General features: G+C 39.2%; 1 long non-coding RNA gene across 3 annotated transcripts; it reads left to right on the top strand.

The window, feature by feature from the left end:
- The first annotated feature begins 6,432 nt into the window (after nt 1-6,432).
- On the top strand, nt 6,433-11,992 carry LOC108447974. 3 transcript variants are annotated; one of them, XR_001863719.1, is made up of 6 exons: nt 6,433-6,668; nt 7,044-7,138; nt 7,687-7,751; nt 8,404-8,516; nt 9,167-9,399; nt 10,393-11,992. It is a non-coding gene; the product is annotated as an uncharacterized LOC108447974 (long non-coding RNA). The 3 variants fall into 3 exon arrangements; XR_001863718.1 differs by lacking the exon at nt 10,393-11,992 and having other exon boundaries at nt 9,167-10,198; XR_001863720.1 differs by lacking the exons at nt 7,687-7,751; nt 10,393-11,992 and having other exon boundaries at nt 9,167-10,198.
- Nucleotides 11,993-13,511: the final 1,519 nt, after the last annotated feature.

The raw sequence follows: 13,511 nt of genomic DNA, 5'->3' as shown, positions 1-13,511 counted from the left end.
AGAAAGAGGGGAAGGCATGCAGATGATGATTCCTCTCATTTTCTTTAAGCAGCTCTGGCATCAGTCCTATCCTGGAGAGAGCAGTCCCACCTCAGTGCTTCCAGAGACATCCTAAGCTCCAAGCAACATGGGACAACTGTGAGGTCATTAATGCCAGGTGGCAGTAATCCTATCCAAAGTCCTGTCCAAATGCTATCAACTCATCCAGCTGAGGGTGCAATAAGTAGTAAGGGGAGCTAGTACTGGGCTGTGTTTCCCTGGCAAGCCCAGGTCTGTGGCTGGGAATCCTGAAAGTTCCTTTTGCCAACAGTAAATGTGACAGTTTACTGCTGTATACTCACTCTTCCAACCTCCACTCTCCCCTGCACTTTTTTTTTTTGTAGTGGCATCTGGCCTGGTACTCTTGCGGGGAGTAAGACAGAGCTATTTTATTGAGGGATGAAGGGAGGGCTGAGCTGCTTGCCTCTGCCTGGCATCAGAGAAGTTGTGGGTGCCCTATCTCTGGAAGCATTCAAGGCCAGATTGGATGGAGTTTTGAGCAATCTGGTCTAGTGGACCGTGTCCTTGCCCATGGTAGGAGGGTTGGAACTAGAAGATTTTTTAAGGTGCCTTCCAACCCAAGCCATTCTATGATTTTATCACTCAGTGCCCTGTGCCCCATAGCAGTTCTGTATTGCTGTCACTGCTGCCCTCTGTGTACATCCTGCTTGGGGTAGTGCCTGCTGCCTGATCCAGAACTACTGCTTTCCTGGCCTGACACAAGCACACCAGTGTGTGACCCTGGCAGGGTAGGCCACTGTGATGAGGCCACATGCCAGCTCAGCCATGTTCAGTTTTCTCCATCACTGTGAAAGCTGGGGGCAGGTAGCATTTTTGAGCACTCCTGGCCAACTGAGGGCAGGCTGTTTCCTCCAAAGGAACTTTTAAATACTTTTTACATTACCCTTCTGCGTCCTAGTATTTCAGGGAGACACAGGCTGGCCCTTTATTTTTTTCCCCCACACATCTTACAACAGTTCTCTGAATTGCTTTTGCAGCCACAGGCTGAGTGGTAAAGCAACCACGGAGGGTGGGTGTGGGGACACTGGTATGTCATACATGAACTCCCTAATTAATTTGGTCTTTGCATGTTAAGTGTTTTAATTAGTTAATTTTGGGTTACACAAATTTGAGTGTTAATGTTCACCCATCAGCCCAGGTACAAATATCAAGTTCTGTTATTAGTGTGTTCACTTGTTCAAAGCAGTTTATCTGCACCAGTTCCAGTTAAAATCCCCTAGTTAAAAGTGTCCCAGTTAAAATTCCCCTTCCAACTTTAAAAAAAGAGTTGTTTTTCTTACGTTCTCTGTATACTTTTGCTAATGTTTTAAGCTGTGTTGGATGTATTTTAATATTTATTTTAAAGTTTTCTACTTTGCTCAGAACCAGCCCCAAACCCCAGTTCCTAACAGCCAACAGCCAGTTTTAGACCTTTAGCCGTTGGTCTGTAGGTAAGCTCCATGGCAACCTGAATCTTAATAAGGACATGTTACCACTCTTACTCCAGCTGCTACTACCCCCTGACAACGACGAGCTATTGGTAGACAGAGATAATCTGTCAAAGGAAAGCACCAATCACTTAGAACCAAAGGGGTGTGCCATGGGCGGTCTGTGGGCGGACTGGGGCGGAGCAAAGGAACTATAAAATAGTGAGTCAGCCTCAGAGCAGGTGCAGACCACTGCAGACTTAGCTGTGGTGGGCGCCAGTGCTGGGCACTTAAGCCTTACTCCTATTTAGGAGCCTTCAATAATTTTTCTCCAACTTTTGGGTTAGCCAAAAGTCAGCCCAGCACTGCAAGTTCTCCACCGGAGGTTCAGTGCTGTAAAAGCCAAAAGATCTCCAATCCCTGCGTTCCTGGGAATACCCTTTTGAGCCACTAGGATCCCAAATTTTGACATTTTCCTGATTTTTATAATTTTTCAATTTTTTTTTCTGTTTTAATAAATTATTTTAATTTTTCTAAGAGTTGTCTCGTTCCTCACAGGTATTTCAAACTTTGCCAGTGTAATGTCCATGCAAAGCAGCCATTTTCCCTGTAACTTGCTTTCTAGAGCTGTGAGAAGAAAAAATTCCTAGGAATAGGAAGTTGGAGGACTTCTCTTTTTCCTCAAGGAAGGAGGGCAGAGGGAACTCAAAAGAGAGAAATCTCCAAGAACATGGCTTTGAACCACACATGTCCCATCTTGCTCTCTGGATGTTGTTCAGTGCTTGTGCTTTCTGCTCACCTGAAACTCTGACCTGCAACATGTTATAATCTCCTCATTAACAAGCAGAAGGGACTGTGCTCTTCCAGTTTTACACCTGCATGCCTCATTTAGAATAGCAGTCATGTGGTGATTAGTCTAAGTGAAGTGTATTTTAAAGTGGCTGATATGTTCTCTAGTGACAGGCCAAGCAGCTACTTTTTATCACTTATACCTAGCTATCTGCAGCCCATGTAAACTGCCATGCACAATGCTCTCTTTCCTGTGAAATATATTATTATCTCCTTTAACTCTGTGTAAATATCTTCACTTTGTGCCAAGTTATATCTACTAACTCAAAGAAAAACTTTGCCTCACCTATGCTGTGGTAAAGTCTTCCTTTCTAATATCATAAGAAAAGAATCGTGAATTTGCCATCAAATTTATATTAACAGGGATAGTATGCAAGGCAGAGCCAGTTACAGAGCCCTCCACACTCTAGGCTTATAAATTAATCATAGTGGACTCCAGCGATGTTTTCCCTGTTTCAGACTCATTGTTACTAGTTTTATTCCAGTAGGTGGTGCTGTGTTGAAATCTAAATAAATTTCAAATTTTATGTTAATCTATATGCCTCCCTTGAAATTATTATCAGATTATGATTCATGAAAATTCTTATGCACAATCTGAAGAAAATGTTCCTATTTTGAGCAATAAAAATAGTTATTGCTAGAGGATAATTGTTGACTGCTCAGTGAGTTTTAGACTTATTTGCAGAGGGGTTTTTGCGTTTTGGTTTTGTTTGGGGTTATTTTGTTTGGTTTGTTTTGGTTTTTTTCCCCAGCACTTGCTGTAATCATGTTTTTAAAACCAAGCAACACAGGCTCCCAGGAAAGGAACATTCTGTGTCGATGAGACCCATTCCTTTATGTTACTTGTGGTTTTGTCATGCAGTCCTTGCACAAATTTATAACAACTGATCTAAAAACAAGTTGTTCCAAAAACCTGGTGCTGGAAGGATAAGGTATCTCATCTCCATCCTAAATTTATTCATGGCTTTTTTTCTCTCATTGGTGTCTATTAAAAAATGACATTTTCTGTCCAGGTCTTTGATTTGCTTAACATGACAATGCAAAACTCTTTTAATCACCTTTTCTATTTTCAGCAGTCTTTCACTATTCCTTCACTACACTGATTCAAATTCAAACTCATTGTTCTCAGACAGAGAACGGAATGCTTTATTTCACACTGTGCCAGTCTTCTACAAGGGAATCTTGCTAGGTAATACCCTTGTATGTCTTAACATCACATCTTTTTTTTTTTATAAAAGTATCTCTCTGCAAGTTCCTTGTCACACTGGCATCAACTTGAAGACCAAGATCTTTCCATCTCAGTACTTGTTTCCAGTTGACGAACACTTCAATTATGGGATAAGTTCCTGATGGCAGCTCCCATGATTCCCTCTGCCAAACTTCATTCTGTTGCAATGTCATATCCACAAGTTCTTCCGGTGTGTTTCCCTGGTCTTTCCCAAATTAGTGAGCTCAGCAGGTTTAATCAGAAATTTTCACCTGTACGCTTCTTTCTATTCTGTCTGGGGCAAAAACTCATTAAGTTGTGTGTGCCCCCCTTCACCCCCCTAAATAAACACAAGATGATGTCAAAAGTATTTCTTGCAACAGAATCCTTCCAGCTGAAGGTTTTCATCCATTTCTTTTGTTGTTGTTGCCCTTTTAGCAATTACTCAATTATCACTCTTCAAAACTAAAATCTATGTGAGTTAGTTGATTTATCTGTCAAAGGAGGAGTAGGAACATAGAAATACCCAAAGTTCCTAGTGGACTACATTTTTGAGGCTTTGAAAACTGTGGTTTGTGTTGGTTTTGCTGGTTTTTTTTAAATGAAAAACTCGTTACCTCTCTATAGACTTGAACTGTTTTTCCTGGAAGTTGATGAAGGTTTTGTCATTGATTTCAATTGTACTTTAGGATTTGATGCTGTCTCCAAGGAAATAAACAACAATGACCAAATGAGTAATGTTTAATGAGATTTTCTATGCAGTTATGAACACAAAGAGCATTAGATGCTTGATTGCTCTTGTTCTAAATTTTAAAAACTCAGTTGCTGTCTATTTGAGTCTTAGAGACAAATAGATATCGCCTCTCAGCACCATGTTTTGAAAAACAGACATGAAGAACTATCTTTTGCAATTAGGTAACCAAATTAATCTCTGAAGTTTGTGGGAGGTTTATGTACAAGATCATATCCATGTTGGTTTTTTTGTTCCATGTTGCAACAACCTGTGCAGTTTCCAATGACATCAATATTTCCAAACACAACTGCTTTGGCTTAAAACCTATGCCTGTTTTTATTTATTAAATTTTGCATTAATAGGATTTTATGATTTTTTGAAATAATTAAATTTTTAATACATTAAATAAAAGTAATTAATAAACTTTTGAATAAATGAAATTAATTAGTTGATTTGTGTTTCTACCTCTGAATACCATATTCTTAATTTCAGATGTAAAAATGACCAGCAGTTTTAGAAGTTTTAAACGGCTGGATAGCCCAAAACATACTTGATCAAACTATTGAATAAGGATCTTTTAAAAAGTAGATGTCCTTAGGTATCTTTAATAAATAAAACAACCAAGTTGCTCTGAAATACCCTAATACATAAATTTTACAGTTCCAAAAATTCACTTTCAAGATTCTGCCTCACTAAATATCATTTTTCATCATGATTCAGTGTTCAGTACCTTTATGTATGAAACAGCTGCTCCTCTGTTTTGTCTTCATTCCTGCAAAGACATAACATTTTCTCTTCCACAAGGTACGGAAAAATTACTCTGTTGTCAGCATAATTTGGACTCTCCTGAATGTTTCAATGATGGAAAGAAAAACTTATGCCTGTAGTTGTAACAACAAAAGAAGTGGATTTTGTATTTCTGTACAAAATTAATATTTTCCAATAACAACTTAATGCAAAAATAGTAATCATAGGTATGTAAACACCAAAAGCATGCTAAAAAATCTGTGGGCTGCAGTGTATTATGTCTGACTGATGTAGGGATGGGAAAATAAAGAGGCTTAGAGGATTTCAGTCTCATTTCTATCCATTCACAGTGAATTACCCAAAGATCTTTCCTCTTTGTGCATGCTGAATAGGCTGCTAGATGCAGTATTGCGTGAAGTGTCACAGTCTCCCCAGAGAAGGAATTCGGGAGCATTTGCCTTCCCTGTACTGGAAGGGGAAAGAGGCCAAGAGCACTGCTGGGAAGGGGATTGCACCTATGGGCAGTTCCTCATTTGGTTCTACAGACTTTCCACCCTCAAAGACTCTAACTCAGCTGAAATAATTGGAAATTAGCAGATGAAAGAACTTTAGTTATTGAATCAATATCTTTGGGAACCCCTGTTCAATTTGAAGGCATCCCTGTATGTATTCTTCCCAATAGATAGCACTGAAAATACCACAGTGGAATTCTTTCACCTACTACCCCCAACACCAGAGTCTTCTCAAGTCTCAAAGACAAAACCTGCCTAAATGATAGAGTATTTTGTGTGAAGGGAAAACATAGATTTTTTGATTGCTCTTCATTTGATTTTCATCCAAGCTCACTAAAAGCTATGCTAAAAACCAAAGGACTTCTCACAGCTAGCTGATTTGATTTTCATAGATCAAAAGCAGGAAGCTCCCAAGGGTCCACAAGGTGGGGCAGAAATGTTTCTCACCCACTTGTGGATGTTATCATTTGCAATTCACATTAGGTTTCCAGCATGTGACACCACCTTGTCCTACCCTGATTGCATCATTGCTGGTGTGTGGAATGGGAAAAAGACTGTTCACAAACCACCATTCCAGAAGAAAATTGTCAGCATTCCCAAAATATGTTTATGAGCATTAATAGGACTAAATTTAATGAATCACAATAGCCAGAATTGTGTGAGCAAAAGGGTGGGGCTTTGAGAGATCCCGACAGTCAGATGAATCAGAGGTTGGATTCACCCAGCCTTTTTGTTTCCACAAACATGAGAGATATGGCAGTGCAATTATTCCCACACTGTCCTTTGGACTAGTTGTATTCTGTGTCCTGAAAACCCTCACATCAGGGCTGAGTTCTGCCAGATAGCCACGTGGAGGAATAAAGCACTCCTAGATAAGTCCATGCACAAGCAGACAAAGCCACTGTCGCCTTACTCCTGTGCATTGAATATGCATCCTGCTTTGTATTGTTTCTCACAGTTTTTGCAACCCATCGAGGGTGGCACAAACTAGCTGGAATAACTGGAATGGATAAATATCATCAGCTTGCTAGGACAAGTAAAAATCTCATGCCTCCCAAGAAGGGCTGCAGGGAGTTGGAATGCAGAGCTTCTTTCCAGATCTGAAAAGAGCATTTCCAGAGACAATATCCACACAGAGCCTTGCATATTAATAAGTAACACATTTAAGATAATTGTGGTCAGATTTTTTGATTTCAATTTTAACAAATGGTCTGTTTTATCTACTCATAGGAAAGAAAGAAATTATAATGAAAATATCGTCTGAACTTTATTTTCATTTGATATTTCTTTATACTTCTTGTATATTACATAGTTCTCAGATAATACTTTTAATGCTTTGCTCTCCTAAGGCATTGGTTAAGGAGCATTAATGATAATTTTCATGTTTTTCTAATATAACATGCTTACATGCATGTTTGCACTGCTGCAGATTTGTTCTGGTTTTGCTTGGTTGTTCAGTGGTTGAATTATAACAATTTTTTAACCAGGTCCATGTGTATAATTCTCATGTATTTTGTATTCTTCTTCAGCTAGACTTTAATTAAGATTACTTGAATATGGGAAGTAGCTGACTGCTGGCAGATGAAGTAGTTCCACTCAAATCGACCTACTGTGTCAAGGCAGGGTAAGCAAAAAGTAAAATCTTCTCCAACTGTTCCTTTATCAGCTGAAACTAAGACACGGACATCAGAGAAATATGCATATCTGAAACTCTACAGTAATGGAATGTACAATGAGTCTAAGAGGGATTAAGTCATGCCTTGGTCATGTCATTTTTTCCCATTGAGTGTGAATTTTGTGTGCATAAAACAGAAAAAAAGTCAAGCATCCTGAGTGGTGTAATAATGATGTGCTGGCAAATCTGGCAAATGTTTGTGGTTTATAGAGCCTCCTTCTCAGTGTGATCATAAGTGCGTCCCCCTGGAATAAAGCACAGAGCATAGGGAGCACTGTTTTCAATGCAGACTGATAGGAAAAATAATTGAGAACAAACCCAATTTACTTCTCTCACTGCCAAGTGTAGCTTTTGTATTTTTGCATCTCTGTGATGTATCAGTTATAAAGAACAGTAATTAGGCAGACAACTATGGACATAAATCTTAAAGTGATAGTGACAATGCTAAAGTAAGTTACTTTCATTTAGTAATATAATCATCACTCTTCTGTCATTAGGGTCACTGTGACAGGAAGAAAACAAAAGCAAAAAACTCCACTGTTTAAAAATCTTGGGGGAAAAGGTATGATCTTCTGTTTTATGAATGAATTTATCTTAGGATTTCTAACTCCCCCCTTTTTATTATTTCCCCCTTGAAAAAATAATCAAATAATAAAAATCCTCAATAATCAAATAATAAAAATCCTCAAAGTAATTCTAAACATGTCTATTATTCCAGATGAAGGGACTATTATTATGCAGCCTGAAAAATTTTGACCATTTGAATAAGTGTGATTTTAAACTTCACATGTAAGCCTTCATTTCAAAGAGGGGAACTAGATGGAGATTTTTTAAAACACAGGTTTATTGACAGAAGCAGAATATTTTTGTGTGGGAAAGAATTAATTATACAGAAAATATAGTCACTTCATTCCTCCATAGGTCTCCTGTAGGAATTTATGTCGACATTGTTGTAGTTTTTTATAACACTGCTATAATTCTCCTGGTCTATTGCCATATGTAAGCAAGTGATGAGGAAGAGTGCCTCCTAAACTGCCTTAAAATCAATTCAGAGGTGCCTTAAAATCAATTAAAATATCCATTAATATTTGGTGCTTCTGAACTATGGCACGTAGTACCCTAAATTAACAAGATCTGTGCCTGAAACATGGATAACATTTTAAAATATCCTGCTCCTGGATCCTAACATGTCTTTTTCTTTGGTTTCCTAATAGTCTCTGTGTGGATGTGTGGATTTCTTTCAAATACTGTCTCTGAAACAGCTGCCAAAGGACTTGCTGCACATCACATCAGATCCTCTTGCCATCATCAGCTCTCCAAATCTAAAGTATGTCTAGTTAAATAGTATTTAAATAGCTCATAGTTTATTAAAAACTGGAATTTACCAGGACAATGAGAACTTGCAGTTTAATTAAAAAGAAAAAAAAAAAAAGGAAGAGCAAGACAACCCTCAATCACAAAGCCCAGCAGTGCTGGACAATGGCTATCTCTTCCTGTCCTGAGAATAGACACATCATAGTTGACATTCTTGCTGTCAGTGACCCCCTCCTTCCCATAAGTAGGGTAGGATATGTGCATTTGGACTGTGTTGTGAAGACCAGTGGGGTTTGCCACCAAGCCATACAATCCTGCTAATGCAGGCATGGGACAAGGCTGGGTACCACATTGGTGCACCTGGTCCTTCTTCACTGTCTAAAAGCCAGGTCATGGGGTGTCCTGGGGAGGAAAACCAAGCTCTGTCCTCATCTAGTCTTGGCTGTCTGCTGGTCATATGGTTAAGAGAAGGGGTGATCCTAGTCAATCTCTGATGAAATCTTTTTTCTCCAACAGGACTATAGCAGGGAAAGACAAGATTGGTCTCCTCAGCCCTTGTGACTTACTGTGGGGACAGTGGTGTTAAATTGGCAGTGGGGGAAATCTCCCAGGAATCAGAACAGCTAAATAGGAACCTCCTTAAGTGAAATGCTTCTCTTGCAGCTCCAGCAGCTAGAAGAGATGGGGGAAAATTAAGATCTTCTCTAAGTATGCAAAGGGCATCCAACTACGTGAAGCATCTGCCCTGGCTGCAGCTCTGCACCCAGGACACAGTGGGAGGAAACATCAGCAGATGGCTGTGTCACTCATGGATCCCAAGCCAGCAGCTCCAATATGTGCTGAGCCTTGGCACTCTCTCCCATCTGTTTCAGAGCTAGGCTCATGGTGAAAACAAGGTATGACTTCTCAGATGAAATACTCTTTGTATGTCTTCTCTACAAATAGAGACCAGTATATGTTGTGCAGGTTATTAAGCGACCATAGGATTTATACTGTTGGTGACAGGAATTCATTCCCAGTGACCTGAAGGAGGGCAAAAAGAACACATTTCATAACTGTCAAGCATCAAGCAATATTTTTCCTATAAATGCAACTTTTTTCCCTTTTCTGTCAGTTTCAGACAAAATAGCAGGTTATTTGCATAAGTTCAAAATGTTAGTGCCACTATGTCTTAAAGGGTTTGAATAGCTCTGATGAGGAGAAGAGTCATTCCAGTACTTCTGAGCAGAGTGCAATGAAAGGATATTGAGAACAAATGTGTTTCTGAAACTAGTCTTTCTTATTTATAAATCTGAGTAATGCAAGATACTGTAAATTAAATTAATGTTGTGAAATCAATTGAAAAGAATATACAAAGCTCTACAGCTTTCAAACACTGCAGCTGAAATAAAGATCAACATGTGAAAGATTGCATAAATGATTTTAAAAGTAATTTTTACAGCTGAGTGCTTTCAATATTCCAGTTCTATAGAGATAATCTGTATATAAAACATGTTGGATATTCCAGTACTGCATATCAGTTCATAAATAAGTACAGTAAGCATTGCAGCTATAGGAATAGGGTACTCTTTTTTTCCTGTGGAGAGTCAGATGAATCATAGGAGTAATAGCTTCATTGTTTGTGGTTGGAACTTTTAGAGTCAAATCCTGTACCACTGAGATCAGAAGAAGCTTTGTCTATGTGTTTGGGAGAATTAAATGTCAAAGAGATTTAAAAAAAAAAAAAGCGATATCTGCAATCCTTATTTTCTGTCTGGTGTTTTAAAGATTTTTGTTTGATTGAGCTTATGATGCTGTCACAAAAAAAAAAAAAGAAAGAAAAAAAGAAAAAAAGAAAAAAGAAAAAAAAAAGCAGCCAGCATAAAGAAATATATTTCTATTATTCTTAGGCATCTTTCCTGTGGATTGCAAAAATTTGGTTTTGTTTTCTCTACGTGCCTCAGCACTTCTGGTTCCATCTGGAAGTGGAGATCAAAGCACTGCAGTCCCACAAGCAAGCAAGCATTTGTCTCTTGAACTGCACTAGGAAGCACTGGAAGGCTGACAAAGAATTGTGCTGCTGCAAGGCTGGGGCCAGAGTGCCGCAGAGATGCACAGCTCCAAATTGCTTCAAGGGACACCAGATCATGTTTTGGAAGGCAGATGTTTAGGTGAGCTGCACAAACCTACCTGGATGGCTTATGGACTGGTTTTGTACTTTCTCATAATACATGTGTTGTTGAAGGAGAGGCCCCTTTTCAAGCAAACTATTATAGCAATCAGACAGAAAGCAGAGGAGAAGCTCATTCAAGTTAACTGGCAACATGCTGTGCACATTATGAGACCTCACTTTCAGTAGACTCATAAATTCCAAAGTATTTTGAATGAGACTGTGTTGAAGAACAAAGCAAAATGGGCTGCATTTAAACATGATTCCATTTCTGTTCTTCCCTTCTCAGACGGTTGGTAACTTCTGAATTAGATTAATTACTATAGTTTCTGGTTTGCTGCAATTAGTCTCTGTCCTGCTTTCACATACACAGTGTGAAAAAAGGTGAATCCACATATGTAGCTGTCCACATCACCCTGAGTGTCTTTGTACATGTATGTCTAGCTATAGATGTGAATCTGTCTTTACAGAAGGAACCAAATATGAATATCCCTTTGATTTTTTCTGGGAACACTTTGGAAAATATTTTAAATATGTACTTAGCTGAACTTGCACATTGGTTTGTGCTTAGGAATACAGAGTACATACAGACAGCATTACTCTTGTTGATCCCTTTTTAGCGATATAAAGAAACATGAAATATAAGATATGAGTACCAAATTATATTTTGAGAGTCAATCACTAATTTACCTCATCTGATAATTTCAATTCCCTTGCTCCAGATGCAAAGATAAAACACAAAGTTTTGCCTGATTGGGAAAGAGAGAACTGCATGAAAACCAGCTTTTTCACTTCACTTAGGGTTTGGATTAAAGTTACAACTCTGAGCTGAACTAACAGCTTCCAGCTGCCAAAAGGGGGAAGTCTTGCTCTCTGCACTTCCCTGCCTGAGCCTTTCTTTCCTTAGCCACCAATCAGCCAACCCTGCAGACAGTGCTGGCATCCCTCTGACCAGGAGAGAAGCTAGCTTAATCCCTGCCAAAAAAAAAAAATCTTGTTTTTCTTTGGGAAGGGGAAGGCACCCCTTTTTTTCCCTTTTTTTTTTTGGCCATTTTAGTGAGTCAAATGAGCTTCCTCGGCAGGCAGAGAAGTGCTAAAGCTGGCTGCTGGGTAGAGAGGAGCTGAGAAGATGGGGATGAAGAGAGTAGATGAATACCAGGGAAGCAGCGTTTCCTCCCCCTCTGTGGTGCAGAACCATGAATTCCATTTTGGCTGTTTTAAAAAATATAACCTTACAGCACAAAGCAATCAGAACAAACAGTTTGATCCAAACCCTGATTTTTGCTTATATATGGCTTTAGCACCAAGACAAATTGTTAAAGTCAGATCTTTCAGATTTCTTTTACCAGCACAAAGCAATCAGAACAAACAGTTTGATCCTAATGAGAAAAACGTATTTTTTCTGAAATGATTTTTAGGTTTTTATTTTTGAATTAAATTAATACTGAGTTTCAGATGAAATATCATCTAGAAACTTAACATTTGAGTTCAAATGCATCCTCTAGTATGTGCACATATGAGATTGCAAAGAAATTTTGGGGTGGGGCAGGGGCTTTCGAGATCTTTGTAACATTTACTTTCCTCTCCTCTGCTGTTCTCTCTCTTCTGATTCATTTGAATATGATGCTGGGTCCTGGATGAAGGCTAGCTTATGAAGTCCAGCTAAGAGTTAGTCTCTTTCCAGATAAAACAGAGTCTAAGTATCTGCTGATCTTGACTGGCTATATAAATCCAAAACTACTCCAATGAAATTGGTCAGCTGAAAGATCTGGCTTTCCTGATTCTTCTCTGTAGTATGGTAACTTGGACAAACCCCTCAGGACCAATCCCTCTCTGTACTGGATGTGATACAAGTATGTAATGATGGGTATGAGAACTCATGACTGCTTTTCTGTGAATTTTGGCTGCTTGAAGTGAATGTCTACACTCAAAAAAATTGGATTAAAAAAAAAGTTAATCCAATCTCCAGACTTACCTGTAGTCTAATATAAAAAGAACAAAACTGATCTGTCTGAAGAGATTCTCAGTGGGGCATGTCGTAGTAAATTCAAATTGGTGTTTGCTGAGCCCTTCTGGCCCTGAGCTCTGGCACAGAGAAACTGTACCCTGCCACAAGACATGGTCTCTGTAAAGGGGTGGGGGAAGAAAGCAAGTGAAGACGTGGGACTAAAAACATTTTTACATTGTTTTGAAACTGAAGTGAGGTGATTATTAAGTTTTCCATGAGTCATTTGGCATTACTAACACAAAATTTTATATAGCACTTTACTCTTTAGTTTACCCTTTCTTACTCTTCCATACCAAATTTTCTGTTCTCAAGTAATATAAGTCATTTAACTCAAAAATGGATGCCACCAGGAGATTGACATCCTAAGTCTGGCAACTTTTCCTCTTGAAAGGTTGGCTGAGATTGCATGCCATGAGAACAAGGATTATAGCTTCCCCCCACAGCCATGGCATAGCTCAGGGTTCACAAAGGCAGGGAAGGCAGGGAGCTGCCTGTTACAGAGCAAACCTCCACCACTGCTGGTGATGGTGTGTCCTGCCAGTACTGCTGTGCCAGTGACAGCACTCGGCAGAGGCAGCACAGGTACCTCCACTTTTTCTCTCCACTGTTGCTGTTGAAGAGCCTTTTGTGGCTCTGTATGAGCATACTATTTTCCCTAGCTTAGATATCTACAGGATCTCTCCCTTTTTCTCAGAATCTCCCTCTCTCTCTCAAGGCTGGCTCTTTGGATGCTGCAGCACTGCTGGAATCTGTCTTCCAAGCATGCAACCCCTCTTGTCAGGAAAGAGTTTTAGCCAGGCTCCCATGAGTGATGCCATATCCTTTTCCTGCTCCCAGGCTTTTTCTTTCCC

This window comes from Corvus brachyrhynchos, unplaced genomic scaffold, assembly GCF_000691975.1.
Source record: "Corvus brachyrhynchos isolate BGI_N302 unplaced genomic scaffold, ASM69197v1 scaffold14, whole genome shotgun sequence".
Lineage (NCBI taxonomy): Eukaryota > Metazoa > Chordata > Aves > Passeriformes > Corvidae > Corvus > Corvus brachyrhynchos.
Note: the sequence above shows the minus strand (reverse complement) of the source record. Positions and strands in the feature narration are given on the sequence as shown.